This window comes from Manis pentadactyla, chromosome 12, assembly GCF_030020395.1.
Source record: "Manis pentadactyla isolate mManPen7 chromosome 12, mManPen7.hap1, whole genome shotgun sequence".
Lineage (NCBI taxonomy): Eukaryota > Metazoa > Chordata > Mammalia > Pholidota > Manidae > Manis > Manis pentadactyla.
In genome coordinates, this window is record NC_080030.1 from 93,750,691 (window position 1) to 93,775,020 (window position 24,330).

The 24,330-nt window shown below is 42.0% G+C and overlaps 1 protein-coding gene across 4 annotated transcripts in view; it reads right to left on the reverse strand.

The window, feature by feature from the left end:
* BACH2 (BTB domain and CNC homolog 2) overlaps window positions 1-24,330 on the reverse strand; it is a 309,960-nt gene that overhangs the window by 123,203 nt on the left and 162,427 nt on the right. For 2 of the 4 annotated variants that reach the window (XM_057489419.1, XM_036896828.2), the window contains one exon: window positions 10,404-10,552. The exons of the other annotated variants lie outside the window; for them this stretch is intronic. The gene's annotated coding sequence lies outside the window, so the exon portion shown is untranslated. The remainder of the gene's footprint in view (window positions 1-10,403; window positions 10,553-24,330) is intronic. 4 annotated transcript variants of the gene reach the window in all.

A 24,330-nucleotide genomic window follows, 5' to 3' on the forward strand; every position in this document is an offset into this window, starting at 1 on the left:
CAAAAGACTGAATTATGATACCCTGATACAGATAGACTTATTTTAGAGAGAACAAAGGTCAAATCCAAGATACTATCGCCACTACTATCTGCGTCCTCTGTTGAAAGGTTGCTTAAAACCTACTTTTGGAAGCCCTATACAGACATGCTGCAGAAAATCCGCTTTCTGGGAGCCACATTGGACAAAGGTGACTAGCACACCTTTAATGACCTTTAGAAGGCAGTAGTATAATCGATGCTCTTGTTTTCTTCTAATACTGTCCCAAAGATGGTATGACAGATCAACCAAACAAAAAAAAAGGGGGTGTGTGTGTGGCCTCACTTCACTGCAGAGGAATAAAGGAAAAGAGAATGAAACAAATAGTTTTTGTCCACAAATTACACTGTAGGAATCAACTACTTTTAACTCTGAGTTCTTTCACAAAACAAAATGTTTATATACAATTTGTTTTCTTTACGGATGGAAGGTGATGGAAGGGCACAAGTGGTAGGAGAGGATTAAAAAAAAAACATATGTTCTTATTAAGGCAGGATTTGAAAAGAAACAATGTTACAGAGGGAATGATGACTACATCCTAATAATCTATGTTGGATCCTCACAAAAAGAAAATAAGCGCAAGCATATACTGATCACCTAATATCCACCCACCTACAAATAACAAATAATATCCACCCACCTACAAATAAAGCAAGAAATTCATGCTAACGTCCACTAGTTTATCAACCTATATTTATGCCCTTGTGGCTAATCATAACCTCTATCCCGAGTGGACAGGATGCGCTTTCACATGCATACATTTGTGACTTCTGAAAATGAATGAACACAGGAGAATACAAAATATCCTTGTATAATGGTAACTGGTGACTTCCATCCCTGCAGCCAATTGTAGTGTAATGTCTTCCACTTGGAAATGACAGCCTTCTCTTCCCTCTTCTCATTCCGACACAATGCCTCCAGGTCCGTCTAAGTAATGTAATTTACTGGAGTGGAATTCCCTTGGTACCTTGTGCAGCACTTGGTGACAGTGTCATTTATACTCCACAGTGTCATGGCCTGACACTGATACATTGGCCTTCATTCCTCCTTCACAGCAGAGCGTGCAATTTCACCTTCCGCTGTGCCCTTCTGTGGTGTGCGTGTACAAATTTACTCCACTCAGCCCTAATTACAAACCTTGGTTGAAATGCTCTCATTAGATTTATATTTCTCCCTCCAAATGTCAGTCTTATTGAAAATGCCGATTTTCCCCAGGATTCATCCATTAGCGATAAACTCTAAAGCATTCGATGACTGAGTGCATTACACCAGCAACGCGGACATGCACTTAAAAGACATCATTAGAGTAAATCTCCATTGCAAATGCTTTACATTATTCAACCAAAGAAGTAATGAGACTGGCCTGGCCAGCACCCTCAAATTGCACATGAAGGATAGGTTGAAACTGGCTGTTACCCAGGAAGAAGCACAAGGTCTATCAATGGGGTGCATTTCAGAATCTCTGTCATTCCTTATGAAGGTGTGGGAGGGAATCACAGCAGAACTTAATTTGTCACCTTCTTTTGCCTATGATTTTTTTTTTTAGGAGAGCAAGGCAGAGGCTTTTATTTAGAGAGAAAGTGAGAAGACAGAGCTCCTGGCTCAGGCCAGGAGGGGACAAGAGAGCCCCCTTTTGCCTATGATTTTTACAGAAACTTTGGTCTATGGCAAAGCACAGTAAGGCAGACAAAGATACAGTGGGGAGTGTACGTGTTCGTGCAGGGGTCTGAGGCTCCATCTGTAATGCCAGAGACTTTTGCAGTCACTTCGAAGGATTTATTCGGCCTGAAAAGCATTCTTCCATTTCGCTCAACAGGAAAAATTGGAAAAAGCAGTACTGTCTGGATACACTGAGAGAATCTGGGTGCCCTTCTAATAAAGGACAGAGCATTCTGGGGGAGCTGAGCTGAGAATTGTCTCTGTCCAGGCTGACGTGTCCTAACAACACAAACCCAGTGATGATGTTAACGTAGAAACCGCAAGTCGGAAGTTGTATCTGTGACTGGGACGGTAGGCCAGACCATGAGAAGGAACATTTGGAGAGAAATTTTAAAAACACAAACTAGCAAAACACATCAATTGATAAATCCAAGTCATCACTGTTTTCTATCTGGAGCATGTTTTAATTCCTTGGCTTATTAGTCTCATTTATCACTTTTTGTCAGGTCCCAGGTGAGGCAAAGTCAAGGTGCAGTCATAATTGGTTTTTTTAGTTTGATAAATGAAGAAAATGCATCCCAGGAAGATCATGAAAGAGGGTGGAGGAAGAGTGTGATATGAACCCTTAGCATCTAATTTGCGAGGTTAACCAAAAAGTTAAGTGATGCCTGCAATTATGACCTTATTATGAAACATACAATAATACTTTGTAATAGAGAAGGGTGGTGAGCAGAAAAAGAAGGCATAGGATACATTAAACAGAAAATAATATGCAAAAAATTAATAAAAAGTAAAAGCAGCAACAGTCATTGTTTTCTCTGCTTATCAGCATCTGGTCATCTACAGGACTGATCAGAAACCAGAATTACAATAGAGGCAATGTTTTCTGGAGGGAATTGTAGCACCATGGAAGCTAATTGCTGCTGAAGTTTTACCAATTCCCACTTGAAATATTTAATCCCACTTGTATTACTTGATTACAACATTAGCACTCTCTCTTTCCTAATGGACATCAGCAGGTACTACAATTAACACGCACAGATGTTAGGATTGAAATACCCATGTTTAAATTTAAAAAATAGTGAGAAGGTAAAAATAACCAAATACGTTCAACATAGTACTGATCTTAAAAGGAAAGAGAGGCTGGCACTGTGCCAATTGAATGGCAAAATAAAAAACTGACCCCCCCCAGATAGCATCACTAACCTAAGAAGATTCAAACTACTCTGCAAATGACCTGAATCAGCCTTCCAACTGAGAAGGATGAAACAGGAGGCTGATTTTGTATCCATTTAATTCTAAAATTGGTATTCCATGCATTGAGGGGAACCCCCAAAATGTCTGAAATTCTCTAATACATTCTCATGATGCAACAACGCAAATAAGAAAAGAGGGCCATTATGTTATCGAGTGCTTTCTGCTTCATAATATGCTACCTCATTCTTTGCTCACAGCCACCCAAGGAGGGAGGCACTGCCCCGTTCCGGCGGTCAAATAAAGACATCAGGAGAGGTTCAATAAATAGATCAAGATCAACAGGTAGCGAGGCTACGATTCGATCTCGAGTCCTCTTTCTCCCACAGCTCGTGGCTCACTTGGACCAACCATGCCTCACTGTCTGCGACAGCTGGAGATGCCAGAGAGGAATGTGATTTGCAGTCTCCAATTTCTAAAGGCTTCTGAAATGACTGCCCTCTTGACTCATATTATTTCACAAATTACATCAAACCGAAAGGCTCAGAACACTTGGAGACATCCTCATTCTTTGGAAATGCCACAGCGACTCAGCTGGGCGAACGGGGACAGCACCACCATGGAGATCCAGCACATACAAATTTCCCTGTGCATGTTGACACCACCTCTCTCTGGTGTTGCGTCTAGCCACAAACTGACATGTTATCGCTTACTGTGGTTGCAACAGACTCAGTAGTCAGATGAAGAGGAGTTTTTACTTGGTTAACTGCCCCTTCAACATCTGAATCCATGGAGGGTACTCCAGGGCAGACATGTACCCATCCTCATCTCCCCTTCTCTACCGTCCACCCCACCTGTACACAAACAAAAGGGTTTTCCAATCTCTCAGCAACACCACCAAAAACTCCTTCCCTTGCAGTTCTATGAATCAACAAGAAAACAACTTTCTAACAATGAGCCCAGAAGATGGACGTTGTCAAACAGCATTTCAAACAAGGCAATTACTTTTTCAGAAAAGATTCAAGGATGCTTTCACTTTTTTAAACCTTCCATTGACACAATTTGTTTATGGATGAGTTGTGCCTTTCTGCCTTCAGAAGAGGAAAATGCTGATAAACTATCACATGTAGACAAACAGTGCAAAAACCGGGCTGCCTCTTGCTACTTAAACAGCGACGCATTCATCTCCCGATGCACCACTTACCAGACAGATGCAAAGATGTGGGCAAGCCAGTCATCAGCATTAGCAGAGTGATTGTGCTTGTAATACATATTCTAATTTGTATAAATCTTATTTTTAGCCATGCACAAAGGGCAATAAATGGAAAATCTTATTCTAACCACTACTTTTTCTGGGCCACCCACACTACTCCACCTACCGCACAAGTTCACGAATGTAAAAAAACCCAACCCAGGGTTTGTCCTAACAAGGGATGCAAAGTGGCTAAAATGTGTGACATTTTTTCCAGTTAGTGTTTGTGCTTTCATTCTTTTTCTGCATCAGGACTTTCAGGGAAAACAACGGTGACTTATCTGTTGGCATTTTCAAAGACTCCACGTTGGCCTGTCCCTCAGGGCGCAGGCAAGCGGGATCCGCGGGGCACCGGCCCCACCCTGCTGCGAGCCGCATGTCAACCAAAGAAATGCACCCAGAAGCATTTCTGTAAATTCAGCAGATTATACTTACAACGCCTTGTTTTGAAACAAGGGCAGTGTTTTAGAAGTTCTTCAAATGAAACAAAAGTGATATCAGAAACACAAAACATCTCTAAATCAGAGCAGGCTGTCAGGAATGATTTACCAAAGTGAGGTCAGTATCACTTGCCCCACACCAAGGCACCGTATCCCCCGACCACCTCTCTTCCCTTCTGTGCATCCTGTCTGTCTGTCTGTCCTCTCCACAGTCACCACCCCACGGAGGGCAGCTCACAAAGCATTAGCTCGCACGTGGCTACCGCTGCCAAGTGGAACAGCTGATACAGAGAGACAGCCACCTTGAGAGCAAATAAGAATGAGAAACTGGATGAAGAAGATGTTTTCTAGGGGGACAGAGAAGACAGAGATGACAGTATTTCTGATCACTCGCTCCTTAGGCTTTGAAGAAAAGTTAAGTCATTAAGGTCCCAGGGTACCCATTAAAATGCTTGTTCCCCTGAGCCCTCTGCAAACCAGAACATCCATCAATATTTAAAAATCAGTTCCATAAAATAATTAACACACAAAAGGAGTCAACTCTGAGAAAGGCATCCTTCTTTACCTGTGTGCTTGCTCATTATCCAGAAGTGGGAGGAAGTGGTCTGTCAATCTCTGGCAGTCAACAGACGCCCCACAGAGCTGACGTCGGATACCGCACGCATGGGCCTAGAGCAGCACTGCTGAGATGCAGCCGAGAGTCTTTTTGGGGGCAATAGTCCACTCTTGTCAGAACTTCTGACTAGTGTTGTAAAAACACGGGTAATGAAGTGTTAGGAAAAGTGGGTCATACACCACTGAGATCCAGCCACACCGCCCCCAAACCAGACTCCAAATGACTGTGCTGTGACAAGGTAGGAGGGGTCTGAGCGCAGCGAAAGCAAAACTTTTATGTGGTGAGGAGTGTTTTAGTTTTCACTGGTTTAGGTTAGAGAAAGTTAATCTCCATGTCAACGACAAGCCAGTAACTTCTAGCGTGTTCTTAAAAATTTTTATGATAAATGCTGGCTGTTAATGCAATGGGAAATTCAGACACAGTGTCATAAACAGTCCAAGGGACAGTCTCAGGCTGAAATGACATACATGCCCATCGCCGAAAAGAGAGAGAGCTGTGACTCAGTGAAGTAAGCGGTCAAACCGAAACCGAAGACAAAGAACCAGATTCTCATTATCCACAGTAGCATCTCCTTCTCCAAGGGAGGATCAAAGTACTGTATACCACTTCCCCACACCTGTACCTAACCCAGGCGTCCAACATCATCACAGATACTTATCAAAGCACCCTTCGACTGCTTTTGGAACAAGGCAAAATGCAGTACCTGAATTGAGCACATTCACTCACGAGTCACTCAAGAGCCACAGAAACAGGAATTCAAGTCATTACAGACAGAGTTCCTACTATACATAAGGACACAAAGGATGTGAAGAGATGCAGAGAGAAGAACCTAGAAGGACCTGCTTTCAAAGAATCTAAGTCTTGTACAGGGGAAAAGACCTCCTCAGACCCAATGCCAAGTATAGATCACTGCTACAAACTCTCACTAGCAGCTGCTTACTATGTATTTTTTCTTTTACTGACATAAGGTTTTTGGATAATCATCCTACAACGTTTCTCAGATGAATCCTTCAACGATCCCCTTAATTCTTACCTGGGTTTTCTTTCAGTGCTCAAACTCCTTCCTAACCTTGGCTAAGTGTTAAGATTCATCCTTATCCAAAGTCCTGGCACTCTCCGGAGGGAAGCACAGAGATAGCAGCACCATCCCAGGAGAAATTTCCCACACCAGGGGCGATCAAAGAGAAGCTTCTTCAAAGGTGGATAAAGGGTGCAAAGGTGAAGGGACACCTCTGGTTCACGTGTATGTATTTGAATTATATTTTGTTTACCATCAGGTATAAAATCCGAATTTTACCGAAGTCACTGGTGTTTGGATTATGGATGGAAAATGGGGGAATCTGACTCATCGACCTGTCCTAGTTCTGGCAAATTGCTTTATAGCACATTGATTATGAAATGTGCAAATAACTAGAACACCATTAGTTGGCCTAACATTAAAACTATCTTGTACACAATTAAATCTTTCTTTTGATTCCAGAGGCCCACTAGGATCTTGCAGGGCCATTCAATAATCATTTTTACTGACAGAATGCAGAAATGAAAAAAAACAGTTAATGGTGATTTCCACTTGATAAAGATACTGGGAAGTCTACACAAATACCTGTTCTTGTAAGAGTTGATTAATGTAATCTGACTGGAGAAAAATAAGCAACAAAGAGATGATTGTCCTAGAAAATGTTATCTAGACTCATCATTTCTAAGCGCCAGTAGTCTGTGGGATGTAATCAGGCTAGAGTTCTGCTTGTATATTTGGGATTAGTTGATTAATTAGAAAAAGTCTGGAAGAAGACACAAAAGAATGAGTTCTCAGGGAGGCTGTATCTCTGTAGTTGGATTATAGGTAACTTACTTTCTTCTTCATTCTATTGAGTTACTTGATAACTTATGTACACTAAACATGTATTACTTTACATTCAGGAAAATAAAGCTACCTCTGTTTTGATAAAAGGAGACAATCATTCTCCAGTTCTGGTCTTTCTAGTAATTAAGAACAGTTAGTACATGGGACCCAGGATAATAATCTGGCCTGGTGACAAATCAAACATGAAATTCAGGAAAAATCTGCCATAAACAACAGGTTATAGCTTCTATAGTTAAGCACTACAAGGACTTTAAATTTTAATTCTGCTACATGGCAGAGCTTTGCAGCTGCGGCTCTTCCTCACCGTGACCCGTGGCCTGGGCATTCTCCAGCTGTTACAAACCTCAGGCACCAGGACCCTCACAACAATCACTTTAATGGGGGTGTCTCTGGCAGAGTGGGGTGCTATCCCCTGTCACTTTGTTGGTGACAGGTGCATCCAAAAATAAGCACATAAATAATTTCTAAAAAACAACAGATTGGAAATGACTAAAATAAGTTGAGAAACTGTGCTACAACTGATACCACTTGGCAAGTATTTTACAATATGCATGGCTGAGGTGACTTGGAGATCACAGGGAATACCATCGGAAACTTCTGATTTATATATTAATGTATATTACCAGGCTGGTACCATCACCCTCTCTGTACCATTCGTGTATACACAGAGAATGAAACTTAATTCTGATGCTGTCTTGAGGAGAACATAATTGTGACACTGAATGTTACAAATAATATCACACATTCTTAAAAAGAAAACCCCAAAAGAATTGACTTCAAAATTATGCCAAAGGCTCCCCAATAACTACAGGGGCTAAATACATATGTTCAAGAAATTATGTTATATATTACTCTTAATTTCATTAACATTACAACTTTAAGAGTACTTCCTTTCAAACATAATAAACATAAACAGGATATCTGATTTTTAAATTCTGGCACTGGAAAGGTGGTAAATGCCGAAACTTGCAGCTTTTCAAGAATAATAAAAATGAAAGGTATACTTTTCTCTTATAAGTCAGTATTTTTAGATTATCATAAAGCATGAAAATAGGTACAATCAGACATGTTAACCAGACTATTTCAGGAAAAGAGGATTTTGTTGTTTCAATGTTCTGGTTAATTGACAGACAGCTAGAAAATGCTTTTTGCTGCAGATTTTTCCAAAGCAGTTTCTTTTCCTAATTATAAGACGTTTAGCCATTCTCAGTGATTCAGCAGGTCAATGTCATCAGCTACAAATATCCTCCAGGGTATATTCTCTACCTTCACAAAACCAAAACTAGCTTGTTTTCTGAATCTTTATCTCTGAAAAAGGGAAGTGGGATGTGTGCGGTAGGGTGTGGTGTGGGGGAGGGGGGGAGGGGGGAGAAGGGTAAGGTCAGAGTTCTGGTTAGCTGGGTTCCAGGTAGCTAAGCCATTCACTGAATATGAATTCTGGAACCAGGCACCTCGGTTCTCAGGAAACGGGGCAGCTGAGATGGGGAGCCTCGGTCTTCTTCGCTGGTATCCTCTGCCTCATGTCATTCCATTTCAGTGACTGCGGGTCTTCTCTGGGGAAGCCCGGGTCAGTGTGTCCAACCAAAACTTACGGTCTCTGAACTCATAGGGCTGAAATAATTTTGATTAGATTCTACATCCATGTCATTTCAACTCAAGCTTGGGATGCTGGTAGCGCCGTGTGTATGTCAAGGATGAATAAATACTCTTCTCTCCCTTAGACTTGCTGATCTGGACTTTCTTTCTACAAAAGCCTTTCATTCCAGCTTTCTGATATCGTGGCGGCTCCCTATGGCAACTGACTCTCAAACCTTTGCTGGTTTGCCCTGTTCTCTATCACCTAAGTGAAGAGCATGGAGTTTATTTCTAAACAGGTTTGGAAAGCCTGGGGTGGGAATGAAGGGGCTGATGAATGTCTATTGTGCTTTGACGACTTTATTTTATCTCGTTTTTGGTTATACCTTTTCCTTAAGCCAAATGCATACATATATATGTATGTATGTGTATGTATATAATGTGCACACATGTACAGAAATATATAAATAATCTTCATGTCTTAAGGAGGAAGTAGGGTAATTTAAGACAGAAGTTTCTGAGCTCTTTGAAACTATGGATCCTTGTGCACTGCTCCTTAGGGATTACAACCCCTGGTCAGACCCAGGGGCAGCGCCTGAAAGTAGTAAATACCTGGAGGAAACATGGCTCCTAGCTCCCCATGAGAATTCGCTAGCTGTTCTCCAAGGCTGCTTTCTAGAAACACAGAATAAAAAGCAAAGTCCCAGAAAATTAGGGCCCAAATGGACCAGCCTAATGGGTTCAATCCTGCATATACCTCACGGGCTGCAGGTCACCCACTAACTTGTTCCGTGATTTTATGGGTATGGTGATGCCCAAGATTACAGGGATCAGGTGATGGGAAAATTACACTTCATTTGGAGTATGTAAAACATGCAACATAATATGTCGAGACCCTGTTGCAAGAGAACTATTTGCCATTAATTTTCTTTCAAAGCTTTCCTTTTTTCTATGAGACTTCAATTTGTGGCTATAATATTATCAAGTCTGTATTCCCTGCTTCCTGCCTCTACGTCCACTTCCACTGATTAAGGCCCATGCTGACCCACAACTATGTACACGGCTCTGTAGCTGTGCATCTGGTGCACTGTACGTGGACTTGTTTATGAACACACAGTTCAGTTGAACTAGAACAGCCATCCTACAGGAGCACAAGTGGGTACATGGCTCCCTCATCGCTGTGAAGCAGATTCCTTGTATATATAAACGGCATCTGATAGAGATTACAGTTGCTTATGGCAATCCTCCTTGGTAGCTTCTGACAAGTGTGCCCTTGCCCTGAAAGGAGACCCACTCCTAAGACTGTGGTGTAACGGTCTGCAGATCCCTCACCCTCACCCAACGGCGCCAGCGGAAGCATCAGGCCTGCAGGAGGTGCAGAGAACCCAGCCATCTATTCTCCCTTCACCCTCACAGCCCACTGTGTTCCTGCCAAACACTAGTTAGTTCTTCTGCACCGCAGCGATTCTCCAAGTGGGGTAAATCCCAGGCTGCCCCAGATCTACTGAATCAGAAATGCTGGGCACGAGGGCCGGCGATGCATCCTTTACTAAGCCCTCCAGGTGACTCTGATGCAAGCTGAAGTTTACAATCCACTGAGTTCAGGAACCAGCGATATGCAGACTGTAACCTCGTTTCCCTTCCTCAGTTATAATTCTCAAGATATTTTGTTCAAAGTAACTCATGTGCATTTAGGCTCTTTGTAAATATCACCTAAGAATAGCCTTCCCATTGTTTGGTTTGAGGAAAGAAAAAGTCAAAACTTACATGTAATTTTTCCAGGTTCTGTGCTGGCTTTGAGTCTTAGGATGCAGGGAACTGGGCAAAGGGAGAGATGAGACGGCTGCAGCAATCCATTCAGACATGGACCCCAAAGTTTTGCTGGGCAACCTCGTGACAGGTCAGGGAGTGTCCATCTGATTGGGGAGGAAGATGTGTCTGTTAGCAGAGTAAACCTTGCATGGTAAGGTTTCCCCCTCTGCCAGCCATCCTTCAACACCCCGCCCCCTACTTTTGTGACCTGCTACACGTCTGGCTCTGTGCCTCTTGACAGGTCCACCTAAACAGAACGTGATCAAATAGTCCATGGTATTCATGCCTGGGCTCAATGCAGGTGGAAGCCCTATTGTGTGAGGATTTCTTTTAAGTGAGCATCCTTCCCTGGGGGCTCTCCTGACTCAAAAGCAGTTTGGAGACAGCCAGGTCAATGTTCCATCCATTACCTATTTCATCTCATGAAGGATTTCGTTCAATAAACCAGAACACCTTGGTGAAAAGACATGTGTGGCTGTAGTAACAAGAAGACAAGGAAGCACATGATAAACTGGAGAATGCTGACTGACACGAGATCATTCTCTGATGCCTCAAATAGGTTTATTTTTAAGTTAATGTTTTTGTGATGATAAATTAATACATGCTTATTATAGAATACCTGGAAAATATGAGACAGCATAAAGAAAAAAATAAAGGTCAACTGTAACTTTGACACTGATAAAACACTGACGGTGTTTTGTTGGCTATGCCCACAGCCCTATAACTAAAACTCCTGGGCTTCAGAATACTTTCCAGAATTCAGAATTGTTTGGATTTTAGAGAGTACTACGATGCAACTAGCATTCATCACATAATATTTCATCAGAGTCTGTAGCCCTACTCTATAATCAAACATGCTAGATTTTTCTGGAGCAAAATAGATGCATATTCTTATTAAGTTAGATAAACGAGAGCTTCATGTTAGTTCATGCCAGGTTTTTCTACAAGAAGTTACCAAAAAACCTTTTGGATTCAGAATTGGGGATAAAGGATTGTGGACCAGTATTCTTTTCAGTTACTCAAAAATACTGAGAGTTTTGTTTCTACTCTTTCATTCAATGTTTTATGAATGTGAACATTTCCCCCAAGTTATTAAAAATTCATCACAAACATGCTTTTCAATGCCTATATAATATTACACCCCATAGGAAAGGGTTTTATTCACCTATTTTGTTTTTTTTAAATTATATATTTTCTTCTTCTTGTTGTTCTTGCAAATAACACTTGGAAGGACATGTCTGAATATCACTGAGTATCAGATTGTCTGAATTCCTGAACATTTTCTTGATTCCTCGAAAAAGAATTATTGAGTCAAATAGTATGAACTTGAAGGTTCTGGATGACTTTCCAGAAAAGCTGTACCGATTGACACCCCTGCCTCAGTGTGAGTGCCTGGTTGATTTAACTTCTCGCTCCGACAAGGGCATAGAAACGATACACATGCACCTCGTGCATCTTAAAGTTCTAATTCACGATAACCATATGTAGGAGATTTTTTGTTTTTCTTGCATTTATGAGAAATGTTTTCACATAACACGAGAGAAATGTGGTTAAGATAAATTTGCTGTCACACTGAACCTCATTAGACCAGGCTAAGTCAGGTGTGGGCAATGGAGGAGCTGCCTCTAGTCCATGGGGTCTCAACTTGGAAAAGGGTATGGAGGAGGCTGGAAATTATTCACCCGTCACTATGAGAGGAAAAAGAATCAGCTGCTGATTTGTGGGCTAAAAATTTCTGCTTCTAGACTACTGAGGCCTCGTGTTTCTCTTTCTTTTGGCATTTTCCTAATTTTTGGACATTTTCCTACTCCTTAACATGGCCATCAGAGAGCAGAAAGAGATGTGAAGACAAAATCAAATCAGAAGAGCTAATAATAACAGCTAACCGTCATGAATGCTTACCATGTGTCGACTCTGGTGCCAGGTGCCTTGTATGCATCGTTTCATTTAATGCTGAATGCACTGGTATAAAAACTGATATTGCAAAGTTTAAAACTATGTGCTTGCTTGTCAACACCCTTTCTACCATAATAAGTCTGGAGGAATTTGTAGTTTAGAATCTTAAAGCTCTATTCAAGCCTATTGTCTTATTATCATGATGACTCCAAGTGCGGCTATACATCACAAACTTTACTTTTATGCATTTTTGACAGTGCCCCCTATAACATCCCAATGAAACAGGGAAAATGGCATAAATAAAATCAAAGAAAATTCTAGAAAATAGTAAACACTTGGAAGGTCCTATGTTGACAGGAGGGAGGCTGTTATCGCTTAAAGTATAATTGAGAGTCTTGTTATACAACACAAAACAGGGTATACACAGAGAAGATGTGACGATACCGACATAATACCTACTTTAACAAACATACATACAAACGCATTGTTCCTAAATATGACTACAAATTAGAAATGTTAAATGAGAGCTCCCAACCCAAGGTCATTTCCATCTATAGCTTTTTCCATTCATTTTTCTTTCTCTGTTCTCTCTGTGTGTATTTAACCTTGCAGGTTAATTGATGCAGAGAACACTACAATTTTCATGTGCTAATAAAAGAAAATTGAAGAGAAATTTCTTTCTTATAGGTAAATGAAATAATGCCACTCTTTCCTTATCTATAAATTCAATTTCTGCAAAGTAGAATATACTATATACTGTTAAATGGCTGAAGTTCAGAGAGCAAGAGAAACACGCCATTTTATTTTGGTAGTGAGTTAAACTAATCTTCTTCACAATCTTATCTAAAAATAAGGGACATTTCTATCAAAATTATCAAAAGACCAAAAAACAAAAGATTTATCAAGAAGTGTATCATTTCCTTCACTGTGGCTTCTCTGTTTAATTTATATAGCATTCTTGTGACAATTAGGCGTCAAGTGGGTAGGTTGGCTTCTATATGATTTTTCTTTGCTGCCATTAGGTATATGGTTAATTTTCTAAATACACCAGGAATAAAGGGTGTGAAAAATAAAGTGGTAGTACAGGAAATGACCCCTCAAAGAACATACTTTGTTTTCTCAAAGGGCTTAATTGCTTGGGGGAGGAAGGCGAACAAACCACCACCAGTAACAGAATTGATTAACCAGAAGTTCTTTAGATGCTCAAACTGCACAACTAGAGTTTTAAAGCTAATTACAAATTTGGATTCTCTCATTTTAAAAATATACTTCGAAGGAGCCCACTTCTGTTTCAACGCTGAGCCAAAGCCTGTGCAACTGGCACAGTATCAAAGTCAAAAAAAAGAAGAAAAAAGAAAGCATTACTTGAACAGAGTTACCACTTTCAATGGCACTGAATCTTGAACTGCAAAATACCACAAGCTCCAAACTAGTGATGCCATGTGGTTATGGTATCTTACATTTACAAACGAGTTTATAGCTTCCCCAGCCCTCAGAGAGGCAGAGCTCTCTCACTCGGTAGCTCTGTTACCTCGGCAGGCTATTCACTGCCTCTGAGCCTAACATCCTTCATGGGTTCTTGTGAGAATTAAAGGAGAATGTGTACAAGAGAGACACACACGCAGTGCTGGGCACTGTTATTCTTTCTATTCTCGTCTTTGTGTGGCACAAACATATTAATTCCCATTTCACAGTTTGGGAAACTGATGAGACGAAGACAGAGTCAAAAAAAGCACCGAGTCAAGACATTTGTGAATTGGCCACAAGCTAGCTGAGCAGCTCTGTGTGACTTCTTTCTTCAGTAAAACGAGAGGAGTTGGGCAAGATGATGCTAAGGTCCTCTTGGGGCCGTGGTTCTACGATCTGGGACTTGGCCATGGCAGAGAGGAAGCAGCCCTAACAAAGCCTCTTAGGAAGCAGGCCTTCCTGGAGGCGAAGGGCAGCACCCACCAGTGTGAGGCCTGCAGTGCTGGGGCAGGGTCCTTGCACAGCACCCTGCACCCTCCTCCTCCCCAGGGGATGGGACAGACATTGGCTGTCTCATTTTGCTGGATTAAGAGGAAGTTGGGGGAATCCTAGGCATATAGTCAGCGCCTCTGGGGCACCAGAAGGACACAGCAGAGCTCAAAGCAGCAGCTCTTTATTAACCGGTAGATACATTTTGCAGTTCTAACGACTGGTGTACATACCACTGCAAAGTCCGTGTTGCTAACAGCTCCACTGCTGCTGGGCTATCTGTCTCAAAGGGATGGCCACCTCTGTGGGCCACCCACCTTGCTTGACTCAGTTCCTACAGTGTTGGGGGAGAGACTTGAAAGGGCTATTTTTAAAAATTAGGAGTGCACCTCAGGGTTACACAGGAATTTCACTTTTAAAAGACTGGAGCCCCAGACTTAGGCCTCTACTAATGACATTCCACCAGCACTGCTAATACACTTCCTGTGATGATGAAGTCGTCCGGTATCTGGGCTGTCCAGTGCAGCAGCCACCAGCCACATATGGCCACTGAGCACTTAAAACGTGCCTGGTGCAGCTGAGGAACTGAATTTTTCATTTTAATCAATTTAATAATTTACATTTAAATAGCCACATGTGGTTCATGGTTATCTTATTGGACAATGCAGCTCTAAGCTGTCTTACCTACTAGTTTTCTTGGATATAGTTCAGACCCCAGAAGCCCATAACACAACACCCAATCACTCATTCAACAAGTATTTACTGACCTCCTCCTTGGTGCTGGGCACCATTTAACTGTCTCAAAACAAAGATGAATAAGACAGCCCTGGACATTTCCCACCCTCGTGGCACTTCTTAGCTAGACTGATTTCCTAAGACCTCACGAAACGTTGAAGTGGTTCACCAGACTACTTAGGAAAAGGTGGGTGAGGAGATATGGTAATGCTACACTCAGCATGAAAGCACTGCTTTTTCATTTCTTCATATTTACTGTTAGAGAAGCCGGGGGAAAGTTTGAAGAGATATATCTGAGTGGGTACTATTCATTTACTTACAAGTAAAGTAACATATCCCAGATATGGGAAATTATTGTAAGTAATTCCTTCTTGCACAAACTTCGATTTCCTTCAAAGAAAAAGTCAGTGGGACCTGCATTTTTAAGCCTAAGAAAAAGTAAATGGTATTTAATTACAGCAACAGTCATAAAAATTACAAGTGGGTTTCCAGCTGCCAGCAGTGGGCAAGAGAACGTTTATAACCAATTAGTGGTAAAATGATCAGGTTTTCTAGAAGGTACTTCTTGTATAAGTAAGGCTGATTGCTTTCTTTATTCCTACAACTCAGCTCTTAGCTAAGATTTTCTTAGTGGCTTTAATGGGATTTGATGAGCAAAGACATATTTGCTTTTCCCCAGGAAATTATAGGTGGAGTTATTTTTATCTATATCACAAATACAACATCACAATCTAAGAAACATAAAAGTGGTTTGGTTTAATGTTTCTCTGATTTCCAGTACTGCATCCCATGTCCTCCTGTCCCTGATTCTCTCCTATCCTAATTACTTCTTCCTGCCTTACTGGGATGTGGGGTGATGCAAAGAAAACAAAACAAAATCTTTAGAATTAGCCTATGTTCTTATTTGAACAGGAATCCAAGTTTGCTTAAGTTTAAAAGGACAGGGACATCACATTCTGGGATGTAGCGCTTTCAAGCTAATTCTCTCAACTGGTACTGTCACGTGGGGAGAAATATTCACCAAACAAAACAACCCGATTTGTTCAGCAACCCAACAGGTTGTATTTGTATGACATCATTGAGCTAATCTGACTTTCTAGTTTTAAAAGGCCACTCTGGTCCCCCTGCCAAATTGTACTACTGATTTTTAGGACTAATAAATAACTCCACATCCACACACACACACACACACACACACACACACACCCCTCCATCACTTTTTCTCTCTGGATTGAGTAGGAAGATAAATTACAGTGGTCAGAAAACAAAACAAGAGTTCAAAGCTTAGTTCCAAAAATACAAATTACATGTGGAGACGATCACCTGTTAGAAAAGGTCAAATCTCAAATGTTCTGCTGGTCTTGTGCAGTATGAAAATATTACTAAAAATCTGGTGACAGCTTTAGCAATAAACATGCTAACTGTGGGTGATCCCCGAGTCCTTATTCATATTCAGAAACACGAGATGCAGTTGTCGCACACCATTTTATGGCTAGAAGAGCTTTAAAAAGAAAGGGGTTAATTTTTTGGAAACTACAGAGATGAATTTTTAAAAAATCTACATGTTGAACAACTTAAACAGTCACTCATATAAGGCAGGACAACTTTGAATCATAGATCTTGTGGCTTTTGTGCTTTGTTCTACTGGCATGGGAAGGTGATACGAGGAAATGCGCTTTTTTTTTTTGGCTGCAACCAAAAGAAGTGGGGGGAGATGCAGCCATTTCAGACAGGATGGAGAAAATTAATTAAGATAAAACATCTCTGAAAGTTTCCACTTACACATTTCATGTGCTGGGACCTAGTGACTCTAGCTGGAGAACCACATCTAGAAAATTCACCTCTTTGATATTCAAGGTGTTTTAAGTTCGCAAAATACAGTGGAGAGATTGTTCCAATTTTCCCTTCAGTCATAAAGAGGATGGGGCCACTTCAGAACTATTTGCCACTGGTAATTCAAAACAGAAAAAGCTACAAAGAAACAAGTGTTGAGTACAACCTGAAATCATCTGGGGGTTTCTGTAGACTTAAGAGTCATAAGAAAATGGAATATAGGCCTGTATTTATGATCATCATTAGCATCGTAAATTCCCTTTGCTGAAAACTTTTATGTGTTGAGAGCTCTGCTAGGAATTTTACAGGCAGGAGACCATTTGCTGGATGAGAGAACCATGGCTCAGAGGGGCAAAGTGCCTTGCCCAAGGTTATACTGCTGGACAGGGGATGACATGCCATCTGAATCCACGTCCGCCTGCCTCTAAAGGCCCCTGCTTTTCCTACGCACCACCGCCCTCCACCTCAGTTTGGGGACACTACATTGCTCTCCCTGAAAGAAATATGACCACTTTTCCATGTGCTACCAGTAAAATGCCAAAGTAGAGCAACAAAGCTGTGGGTCCTCTAGCAAGTTCATTATTTGTATTAAGAAAGATGATCAGCTCATTAGTACAAAAAGGTTATATTTCATGATGTATATGAGAGTTAAATTTTTTTCCTATTACAGTTCCTTAGAAAAAATATCAGGTATCTTATTAAAAAATGACCCAGATCATTCTCTGAAGGTGAATTTCAGGCATAGGATATCTGTCCTCAGTTATGGGACATGTCAGTGAAAGCACCGTATTAGGAACCTCACTCACTCTGGGTCCAAGTTTACAAAGAGCGTCGCCATCCCTGGCAATGCCAAGCAGCAAAGACACAAGGCTGATTTAGGGCTCGAGTACCCTGTTTTCCATTCCTAAGTCAAAGACCACCCATGAAATCAGGCAGTCAGTGACTAAGTTGGTCTGCAGCAGTGCAGACGGGCCTGTCTGTTGGGGCTGCCTGTAACTCAGTGAGGTGGGGTTTCTTGAGAACCTGTTTGGGCATCCATAGTGTCATGATTCCTCATAGGCTCAACACTTAGGGTTCTCTGCCTTATTTTCCCTTTCTGGGAACTTCACCTCTGACTGTGCTTTGTCCATCAGCCAGAAAAAACTGTGAAAAGTCTTACCCTTTATGGAGCGCTGCACACACCTTCCAGCCTCATGTGCTAGTGGCAGATGCCCCAATTTCCAGGCTGCACGGTGTGGGTGCCCAGCGGGTCTCACACAAGGCAAAGTGCCGTGGGCTGTCCCCACAAGACGTGGGTGGGGTCTCCCCAGAGCTGACTGCTGCAGCAGGAGTGAGGGCTGCAAACAAGTCTGGCCAAGGACCCTGCAGACAGTATAGAGGCACGCGGTGTGCAGGAGGGGTGTGATGCACTGTTTCAGGGAAAGACCTTACTGTCGACCCAGTTGTTTCAGCCAAAAACCTAGGAGTTACCTTAGATTTTCCTCCCATCCCTCACTTCTAACATCTAATCCACTAGTAAGTGTTGTCGGTTCCACCTTCAGCTTTATCCCAAATCTGACCATTGCTCTCCATATCTACTGCCATTACCATCGCTTCTCACCTGGCCCACTGCTACTCTCACAATAAACCGGCCTTTCTGCTTTCCAGTCCCACCTGGCATCAAGGGCTCCCAAGACCACCCCAGGTTGGGTGATTTGCCAGGAGGACGCACGCTTTGATTTACTACAGCCAGATCTCATCTGTTCCCAGTTCAAGCCCCGCGTGGAGACTCTGGCCATACACCTGCCTTCACCCTCCCTCCAGCTGCCCGCACCCCTCCAAGCCCCGGCCTCTTCTCCCCCGACACAGACTGCTTCCTGCAGCTTCTTCCTCATATGACAAACTGAGCTTCTCCCTCTGGGTTTATAGTCTCCACGTTCCTGCCACCATCTGCCTTGTTAAAAATCAATCATGCTTCTATTTACAGTAGCCAAGAAATGGAAGCAACCTGAGTGTCCATCAGTAGATGAATGGATAAAGCAGAGGTGGTACATATACACAATGGAGTATCACTCAGCCATAAGAAGAAAACAGATCCTACCATTTGCAACAACATGGATGGAGCTAGAGGGTATTATGCTCAGTGAAATAAGCCAGGCGGAGAAAGACAAGTACCAAATGATTTCCCTCATTTGTGGAGTATAAGAACAAAGAAAAACTGAAGGAACAAAACAGCAGCAGAAGCACAGAACCCAAGAATGGACTAACAGTTACCAAAGGGAAAGGGACTGGGGACGATGGGTGGGAAGGGAGGGATAAGGGTGGGGAAGAAGAAAGGGGGCCTTGCGATTAGCATGTATAGTGTTGTGGGGGGCACAGGGAGGGCTGTGCAACCCAGAGAAGACAAGTGGTGATTCTACAACATCTTACTACACTGATGGACAGTGACTGTAATGGGGTTTGTGGGGGGGACTTGGTGAAGGGGGACCCTAGTAAACATAATGTTCTTCATGTAATTATAGATTAATGATACCAAACAAACAAAAAAAAATCAATCGTGCTTAACCTTGCTGTGGCCACATACCGTTTGGAGAATCTGGGGCTGTGCCCGAAGCCCACCATGCCCATGACCACGTGGTACCGTGAGGGACAGCTCCAGTTTTGCTGCAGTCCCCAACCTAGCAGGACATCTGAAGGCTGGGCCACTTCACTCCTTTTTCCCACCTCCCAGCTCAGGGATGATTCTTGGCAGGCTGAGGAAGAGTTAGGAATGGGGAGCAGAGGGGCATGAAAGTCAGAAGCAGCAGAAGCCACTGTGTGTACACACGGGGGGTTGCATTTGCCCATACGGATTTTATACTGTTCTGCAGACCTTTATTCCCGCCATAAGCCGCAGGTCAACAGAGCTGACAGGGACCTTGAAGATCACTGAATTCCATCTCCTCATTTTACTGATAAGGAAACCCAGATGTGAAGAGAGTGGGAAAGACAGCAGCACTTACTGCGGGCTTATTGTCTGCTTCAGACACACCTCCCAGGTCCCCCAGCCAGCGAGTGGGGACCACACAGGTGTAGATGAGCATTTTCATCCCACACAGGCTTCTATTACTTTCATACTCATAGCACAGGTAGGAAAGGGTTTGACATTTAATATATTAAGATACTTGGAATTCCCACCTCGGAAGGTAATGGTCTTTCCCTGTGTGTGATCCCATAAAACCTTTTTTTTTTTGTGGTAAAATAGCAAAACATAAAATTGACCATTTTAACCATGTTTAAATGGAATTCAGTGTATTCACATTACTGTGCAACCCTCATCATCCGTCATCCCTTCATTCTAAAGGGAGTATTTCCCAAAGAGTAAGTTCAAAATAAGGTTGAAGGATGACAAACGAAATAGATAGAAGGGGAAGTCAGGCAAAAAATAAACTTCTGGGGTTACATTTCGTCTGACAAAACCTTTTATTCACATACGTTCTCTGACATATCGTCCATTATTCTCCTAGTCTTGAAACAGGAACTGTAATAATGCTATTCACCAGGTGAAAAGATAGCTTTCGTTGTTTTGCTAGGTTCTGTATTATTTGTATCTGCTTATAAAAATGTTATGCAAGCCATCTCGACCTTCCGCACCTCCACCATAAAAGAACAAGTAAAAAGGAATTTCTTGGAAAGAGGCAGTTATCAGTGCACTGCATTGAGCCGGGTCTGTCTGAGCCACTCCAGTGTTTAAACGCAGGGTTTAGAAGTGTTGGCACAGGACAGAAAGAACGTCCCTTAGCTATTTGGCATTTTGTTCAACCCCACAATACATTTATTTAGCAAGATGCCTTTTTTTTCCCTCTTCCCTTCTTGGGTTAATGACCTCAAATGTACCAACATCCTGTCTTACCTAATCCCTAACAAGTTCTATCAGATGCCAGGACAGAATCAGACAGCCCTGCAGGCAGTGAGATCATTCGCTAAGAATTCGTTTTTATTCCAAAAATTAGGAGTGCCAGACCATTTAACACTCTATCACCAAGCCAGAAAATAAGCCTGGCACTTAAAGAAACATCTAAACGGATTTTTAAAAACCTCTCTCCCAGCATGTGACTGTCCTTCAACAACCTGATGACTCTCTTTCCAGAAAAAGATACATATACACAAGACATCCCCACATAATGGGAGGGGTTCAGGGGCCCTTTGAAGCCTAGCCAGGGACCCTACGAATTCACAGACCTCAGGTTAAAATGCCCTGCTGTAAATGAACTCCAGTAAGAGCCCACTTTGTCCATGGGCCTTTTTTCTGAATGCTGGTTATCCTAGAGCATGCCTGGGTGACTTCATTTGGTGCCACTGTAGTGTCTGGATGAGACATGACTTTTCTTGTTTTGGTTCCAGGAACTTTCCCACTTGGCTTCCTGTCAAACTTACTGTCAGCATGGCGGCACCGCTCATCAAGTCAGCGGGCCGCTCTGGGAGCACCCACTTTCCTCAGCAGGCTATGATGTGCTTGTGCCACACTGATGTTCTTGGGTTCTGTTCTCTAACTTGCTGTCATGGATCTTGCTGTCCCCTCTTCCCCTGTCTTTTTCCTTGTTGCTCTCTGTGCACTCTTATAATTAAAAAAAAAAATTACACTTGATATTTTTTCATGACTGTGAAAGAACAATCTCCATTTTGTACTTAATTCCTTTGCTTTCTCTCCAAACATATATCCTTTGGAGTGTCATACCTTTGCCTCTCGGGACCACAGGACCAATCTGCTCGCTACTCTCAGCAGCAGGGCCCTGTGATCACTGTCCACTCCAGGACAAGGTTTCTCCTCTTTCTGCTGTAGGAGGAGAATAAACCTGAGGTCAGACAGCCTGGGTCCAATCCCTACTGACTCGCTGATGACGTTATGTATTCTACTCATCAATTCTTGACCAGATGTATGATTTGCAAACATTTTCCCCCGTTCTGTGGGTGACATTTTCACTTTCTCAATGGTTTCCATCCAAGCACAGCAGTTTTCATTTTATGAAATCCCAGTGATCTATTTTTCCATTTGTCTCTTGTGCTTTTGGTGTCATACCTAAGAAACCATTGTCTAATTCAAGGTCCCAAAGATTTGTTCCTGTTCTCTTCTAAGCCTTCTATAGTTTCAGCTCTTACATTTAGTTTTATGATCAATTCTGAGTAGTACAACATAGTGTAGGTAAGTTTCAGTGTCAGTCTTTTGCATGTGAACATCTAGTGTCCCAGATCATTTGTTGAAAGAGTTTTTTCCCCATCAAATAGTCCTAACGCCCTTGTTGAAAAACTTTTGACCACAAACATTAAAGGTTTATTTATGGACTTCCAATTCTATTCCGTTGTCTTTCCTCTGACTATACTGTCTTGATTACTTTAGCTTTGTAGTATGTTCTGAAATCACAAAGTGTGAGTTCTCCCAACTTTGTTCTTTTTCAAAGTTTTTTTAGCTCTTCTGGGCCCCTTACATTTCCATGAGTTTTAAAAGTAGTCTGTCAATTTCTGCCAAAAGTTTAGCTGGAATTTTGATAGGGATTGCACTGAATATGCCTGTTCATCAGCTTGTAGTCTGATCTATGAACATTGGATATCTTTCCATTTAGTTAGGTCTTCTCGCTGTCTTTCCATAGTGTTCTGTCTGTAATTTTCAGTGTATAAGTCTTATACTTCTTTTGTTAAATTTATTCCTGAGTATTCCATTCTTTTCGATGCACTTGTAAATGGAGCTGTTTTCTTAATTTCATTTTCTGAGTGTTTCTTGGCTAGTCTATAGAAATAAAATTGATTTTTGTATATTGACCATTATCCCGAAATGCCGCTGAACTTGTTTGTCAGTTCACATAGCTTTCATTTGTTTGTTTGTGGATTAGAGTCTTAAGTATTTTTAAGTATTCCAAAGTACAGATGGATCCCAGCATATACACTTAGCACTTAAATGGTACTGCAAATACCAAGAGCTTGGGCTACTAGTCCCTCTGTTGGCATGTGGTGACGTTCTTGCTTCTGGGTCATAGTGTTTGTGGCATTCCTTCTCTCCCTGACAGCCCACACATTACATGGAGAGATAAGTTGTTGAGACTCCAAAATAAATTGTGAAACACCAAGCTACTTCCCACAGACATGGTGGCAGAAAGACAAGTCAGGTTCTCAGCCTATCCCCTTAGTCTATGTAAGTGGGCATCACCATTCTCAAAGGAACAGAATTTAGGTTTTGTTTCAACAGGAAAACGCGTCCTACAGGCGTTTTGAATGAAACTTTACAGAAGACCCTTCCTATCAGCACAGACATTTTATGGATTTTTATGTAGACACTTCTGACCTACACCTTTTCCTCTCAGGATGGACTCCCAGAGTACATTACTTTGAGGGACAGCGGTGGTTATTTTCACAAAAACTGCTAAACTTGACACAAATCATAATTTTTTTATTAGACTATATTTTTACTTCAGGTTTAAAAACAGATTTCCAGCCAGCCAGTATTCAGAGACCTACTTTGCATCTTGATCCATGAGTCACTGATTTAAGCATACATTTGCCCAGAATACCCAGGCATGTGAAATGATCAAAATATCACACTTTGATTGATTCAGAAAGTTATTTTCTACCACCATGCAGTCTGAGAGTTTTAATGCTAGGTCTGACTAAGTGGGGACTGCAGGAGCAGAGAGCCATGAGTCTCTGCATGGAAGACCTTCTCCCTCCTCAGACACCAAGAGCCCTGGGAGTAAAAACCCCGACTCTCCAAGACAGAGCACCTCCTCACGAGGCTCCCTGAGCATCATCTGGGTATCGGAGTTGTCTTTTGAAGGGATCCTGGTATTTCCGGTTTGACAAAAATCGAGAAACATTTTAGAAAGAAAATCGGATTTGTGTGTATATGAAGAATATTCCTGAAAAGAAGCTCTGTTGCGAAACTGAAATCTGGAGACCGCGGTGGTGCTAAGTTGAGTCATCAGTTCCCTTTACACCCTAATAATTGACGGCACTTTGATCACAATGACTGCTCTGGGTGGTGCTTCTGTGTTTGCTTTTCTAAGTACTTCCTTGTGTAAACAGGTTGTCTCACTAGCGTCTTGCAAACATGTTTACATTTGGGGGATCAGGGGGAACATCTGTTAGAAACAGATTTCGCGCTTTTCTGTCAACTTAGGGAAATCTGAATCATATTTTTTGGTAACATAAAAAAGCAATTGGAGAGTTAAATGAGGTTCTCCTGGAAGGGGGCTTAAAGGAGTATTTTGATTGCTCTTTGTATATGTATTTGGAAACTTGTTCTGGGAACATCCATTTGAAATAGTTAGGGACAGGCATTCAGTTTTGTAGATGGGGCCAAAAGGTATAGACGAGTTAAGTGGTCTGGTCGATGACTTGAGACAGTAGCCAAGCAGGGGGACCACACACACCACAGGCTTTTTGATTTATGACCTTCAGGTATGGAGGGTCCTGTGATAGTACTTCCAAAAACTGTTAGAAGTCTCTGCAACTG